Genomic DNA, 6,363 nt, shown 5'->3' with positions numbered 1-6,363 from the left:
CTACTTCAATGGTTTATAATCAAATACCATAAATGCCCAGGAAAATTCTTAGAGCGCGTACGATGAAACTCCCTTTGTCTGAATGTCTTTTTCTGCCTGCTGAAGTCCATCCGCTTGTTTAGATAGTCCAGAGTCAAGGCAAATAACTCCTTACCCCAAGGGTATCTCTCAAAGAAGCTCAAGTTATCCACCATCTTGATGGTTTCTATGTCCATGATTTTTGACAAATCGCGTGTAAACAATATGCAGTGCACGAACCAAACCAAGCAGCATTAGGAATTTTCCTCCTTGTCCAGACTCTCATCTCTAATAAGCTTCAACAATCTCTTCGCATTTACATTCATCTTTTTCGCAATCTTTTTGAAAAAAGCTTCACCCTGCTCTAAGGCTTTGACATTTGAATCACGGGAATAACACCCACAGTTTAAACCTGTGCTTGGCGCAAACTCCTTTAGGACAAAACATGAAGGCCTATCATTGATGCAGAACCACATTTCATGCAACTTGTTGTCCTGTTCAACTCGACGAAGAAGTTTATAGTGGACAAGCTGTCCGTTGAACTTCATATGTTCTGGTAGGTCCTATAAACCACCAAAATAGGAATTCTTAAACCTAAACTTCAGACGTTGATCAACCACGAATTGTTTGAATTCATTAAACATTTTCAAACGGGACCTAATGAATATCTTAGTTGGAAAGATCCGACATCATCCAGGACTGTGGCGAGGTCGTACCTCTCAGCCAAAATAAACCTTGCACATTGGGGCAAGATCAATTCTTCCTCGTCTATCCTAGCCTCAATTTTTATTTTCTCCGGCTCATCTCGAACCGAAGCTACAACAGTTTTCTCGCTGCAATTTTTATTCTCCGATTCATCGACTACTCATTTTTTTCTTTTCTCAAACCTATCAACTTCTACAGCCTTGTGTTTGTTACCTCTAGTCATTTTTTATGATCTACGAACAAAAACTAACATTTCTTAGCTATAATAGCAAATACAATACCTAATCTACCTAGTAGTCTATTAACATGGCAGCAATTGCAACACCAAAAAAACCTATTTGCAGAACAAGTTTCTTTCAAAACAACTTCATCACCTACAAGAACATGTATCTAAATCACCATTATATTGAACACAAACAGAAAGGAACCCAGATTTTTAGTATGCAAACTGAGAAAAATTGATCAAAAAATCTCAATGCAATCGTCGAGGAAGATTAAAATCCAACAAAAATAATGCACAAAAAAATCAAACACCAACTTAAAAACACAAATTGTAAGCAAAATTAAGCCCCATTTTTTCAAAAAAATTTCAATTTTTTGGGTCCAAATGTCAAATACGCAGTGAAGAAATCCTCAACATGAACATGCTTCTACAATACCATTACATTGGAGAAAAATTTGAACAAAAATTACATATCTTGCTTCATTTTGACAAAATTAGTGAAGAAATTTCAACATGCAATCGCCAAGGATAATCGATATACACCAATTATCCGTCAACAATCAAGTAAATACCAACTAAAAACAACCACTTTCAGTGAAATCAAGCCCCGTTTTTAACTTTTTTTTTAACTCCAATGAGTTCAACCACCCCAAACGAATTCAAAAAAAACCCATCTATATGGAGCACAAATTAACCGAAACAAGAATATAACTTACCTGAAGTTGAAGATGATTTACACGAGCTCGAAATTGAAAAATGGTGGAAATTAAAGGGGAGATGAAGCAGTGACAGTAAAGAGAGAAGATGAGAGATAATTTATTTTTTTGTATTTAATGGAAGAGTAGGTTTAAAAATGTATTTAATAAATACATAGGGGGTTCCAAAAGATTTAATAAATACATAAGGGGTGCCAAAAGTTTTTTTTATTTTACACTTAAACCCATACCCCACAAAATCCTAAAAAATTAGGTCAATCCAAAAGAAGTATCTATTTTCCAAAATAAGTTTTTAAAGTGGATTTCTACCTAAATCTTCTCCACAAATGTACCAATACATTGGCACAAAATTGATTAGTTTAACCACTCTCGATTCTGGCCAATTAAACTATATGATAAACTGTAGGCTAGAGGTTGAAGCATGAAGTATGAAACTTAGAGGAAATATTACCTAAATAAACAACATAAGTTTCTAAACTTCTTAAAATTCCCCCACTTCTAAAAAATTACTTAAATCCCAACATTTCATATTTTTTGGTGAAGTTGAGATACAAGTTAAAACCTACAATTAAGAGTCGATCCTTTACCAAAAATAGCCCACTTCTTCTCCTCTCTGTATGCCGCAATTTCTGATGCAGTTTCTATCAATTTTCTCCATCTAATTCAAAATTTTGAAGTAAGGTAATTTCCGTTCCTAAAATCAGGTTCTATTTCTTCTAATCCTTTTTACTTTTAAAAATAAAAAATATTTTGTCCATTCCTTTTCAAAGTGAAATTTCAGTGTTTTGGTTGAGCAATTTATTCGATTGTCCGTTTTTTAGACTTCAGTGATTGAATTACCATTATGAATAAAGACTTGGCACCTTCTTTTAGTCTTGGATTTTCTACATTAGAAAGTATCAAAGAATCTCAAAAAGTTGTAAACTTCATTCCCGAAAATTTTGATTACAAATTTATTGGCTTTGATGAAAATAGATCAAAGCACAAAAATAATCCTCAAACTATGAAGAAATTGCGGCAAAAACATGATAAGAAGGACAAAAAAAATAAAGTGGTTCTAAGAAAAGGGGATCCAACAGTCCGACAAATAAAGCTCCCGCCAAGAGAAGAAGAATTATCGAAGGAATTTTCAGATATGAGCTTCCCAAGGTAATTGCATGTTTAGATATGTTTAATATTAGGCCGAGATACATATTTTGACTTGTATTATACGTTTAGAAATTCATTGCTTATATGGTTTTTTTGTTGCCAATTTATATGTATCTTGTGTTTTTGATGTTTTATTGAATTTAATATAATAAAAGATACAAGTTTATAAGTACATAGATACATGTTACGTTGACTTGTATCTGTGAGTTATTGTTAATGCTTTGATTTTTATCTAGTGTTGTTTAAATTTTTATGAAAGTCTTATGAAAAGAGATACATGTTTTTTCTTCTAAGATACATGTTTTTCTTTCTAAGATACATGTTGTGTTAATTTGTATCTGTGACTTACTGTTAATACTTTGAAATGTATGTAGTGTTGTTTAAATGTTATTGAAAGTCGAATTACACAAGAAACATATTTTTCTTCTAAGATACATATTTTTTAAGCTTAAAGATACATTTGCATTATCTTGTATCTAATGTATGCCGTTCTTAGAGTTTTTGTATTTATTATAATGTCTTAATGTAGATTTGTTGCATCTCAATTAATTTTATCATTTATATTTTTTTGTTTTACGTGATCTGCTGGTATACTGTAGAGTGGTCTGAGTTTGTTTTTTTCGGTTACCTGTATTATTTCTTGGATAGATTAGGTTGATCGATATCTCTCTATGTTATTTTGAAATTTGGTTAATTTAGAGCAGCCTGAGGTTTTTGTAAGCATATTGTGTTTGTGTATAGCTTAATGTGATCGTTTGAAATATTGTGGTGCCATTGGAGCTTGACTTAAATGTAGTCTCATTGATTATGAATGTGTTGTTTTAGATAAGCCTGAGGTTTTGCTAAAGCATGTCTTGTCTTTGTTTATATCTTGACGTGATCGTTTGGAATACTGTTGTGCCATTGGAGCTTGACGTGATACTGTAGTCCAATTGATTATGAAATTTGCTATTTTAGAGCAGCCTGAGCTTTTTAGATGTATTGTCTTCATGTATAGCTTGACGTGATACTGAAGTTTTAGACCAGCCTGATTTTTTTTTACGACTTTGTGGATATCTCAATGTGTCATCACTCATCACTTTATTATTTTGAAATTTGATTATTTTAGATCATGTTATTTTATGATAATCAAATTTTAAAATCACAGGAAGTGATGAGATCATGTTAAGCTATACATAAAGAGAAGACAAATATTTTTAAGAGAATTCATGCTTAGGCTCAAAGATTGCAAAGGCTCAAAAAAACTCAGGCTGCTCTTAAGTAATCAAATTGAAAATTGAGCGATGATGTCATAGTGTCCGAGAAGGTCACCTTAAGATGTGACTTCTTTATTTTACTAACTATAAATTACTAGAGCTCTATATCCTTCAACCGATCGCCTATAAGTAATAAAGTAACACCATGATGTTGTTAGTAGATGTTGAAGGAGATAGAGGTTCAGTAATTTATAGCTTGTAAAGGGATATGTGCAACTTTTTTCTTGAAGAATTATGAGATGATTCATCTTGTAAGATAATTATTATTAATGTTGATTAGTGCTAGTTTAGTCTTGGAGCAGAATGGTTGTGCATGATTTAGTGCACCCTTAATTTATTTTGTATTAGATACATAATAACAAAACATGTATCTATCTATATTAATATGTATCTTGTTCATTATCTGAAGCAATTTTCTATCATTTACATTAATCACATTAGATATATGAAGCATTTAATTTGTATCTCTTTTAGTTTTAATCATCACAGTTGGCTGATGTATGATTGCTTTTTCAAAGTGTACTATATGCCGAGTATCTGAGCGAGGGATTAGACATTCCATCTTCGGGAATTGATACTCAATACCATCGTCTGAGATATGCTAGTCTTTTGTGTAAGTACGAATCTGAAAAAGCGGAGAATGGATACTTTAGTGAGAATGACGATCCACCAAGGTCAAGGATCAAGTTCACACCAAAAGAAACAGATCATGTTCGAGTATTCAGTAATTGTTTATTTGTTGACTAGTTGTCTATTAAAAACGTTGTTGATGATATAAACTTTGTTGATGTTTTAATGATGTTAGTAGTGTTTAGATAAACATACATTAAATTTCTTTAATGATTAATTACTTCTGTTTTCTTTAACATTCTAACGAAATGCTAAAGCATGTAAAGATATATTTATGTTTTCGTTATATGTTTTTGGTTACACTATTTATAGACATTGTGTTTGATACATATTTTTAAGTATTTTGCAATTTTATGTATCTAAATTAAAGAAAGATATATTACAATACATTGGTATTAATCCATGTGTCTCTAACGCGCATAACAAATTATAACAGAACTTAATAGAATAACTCTTAAAACTATTGACCCATTACATTTTACAAGTGATACAAATTATTTAAACTTGTATCTATTAATTAATACGAGAAACATCTTATCGTATTGTATGTATCTATTATAAGGAAACATGTTTTACTATATAATCATAGTAACCAACAAATTAATACATTTTTATGTATCTATAACCCCTTTTTGTTAATAGGATTACGTGTATGACTCTAACCTGCATAACAAATTAAAGCAGAACTTATATTACTATATCTTAATAATATTGACAAATTATATTTTACAATCGATACATATATTGTAAATTTGTATCTATAAATTTAAGGGAGATACATCCTATAAGAATGTATCTATTTTCTATCATTTACTGTGGCAGAACTACGAATGGACTATTTAATAACATTGTCAGTTCAATATATCTTAATTTCTAATTGATGTGTCACGACAAAATACATCATGAAAAATATATAACTAATTAACAAAGGAACAAAAACGCTATTTATTTTGATAAATGTCTTTCTTAAAATTTTATAAAAAACGAGAATATGTATTAAAAAATCGAGCAACATCCTAAGGAATTACTCAACATTATTCATTAGTCAACCACATTATCACTCCTCCTTTGGAAAGAAGTTGCAAGTACGCCTGTTATGACCTTCATAACCATATCTCCCGCAACAATTATTGTTTGATGTCATAGTTTCACTTGATTTCTTGTATCTGTTTTTCTTTGGTCTTGCAGGTGGACGTTTGTATTTAGGTGGTAACACAACTTCATCTATAACTTCTTGTGGCGTAATCCAGTCCTTCTTCTAAGACATAGCTGAATCAATTAAAACAAACTTCAATTTTTTTTACCTTGACTTACTGTCAAACAACAAAGTACTAGATACATATATCTCACAAACTTGCACAACATATATCTAATGTAATACTTTTATGATTTCTTCGTATATAGATATACATTACACTAAAATACAACGAGATACATAATTAGACATCAATCTATAAACTTAGATATAAGATGATCAAAAAGTATCTTTTAGCATAAAAATGTATCTCGGCCTAATTAACATAACATCATAACATTACTGTACAGGTTAATAACAATAGCTGATACATAGAAAATCATAATATACCTTTTCTTGTCCGATCTCTTAGCATAGAAATTGAAAGAATGCTCAATTGCAAACCTTGCCATAAATCGAAATCAGAGTATC

The sequence above is a fragment of the Capsicum annuum genome, chromosome 6, assembly GCF_002878395.1.
Source record: "Capsicum annuum cultivar UCD-10X-F1 chromosome 6, UCD10Xv1.1, whole genome shotgun sequence".
NCBI lineage: Eukaryota > Viridiplantae > Streptophyta > Magnoliopsida > Solanales > Solanaceae > Capsicum > Capsicum annuum.
Note: the sequence above shows the minus strand (reverse complement) of the source record.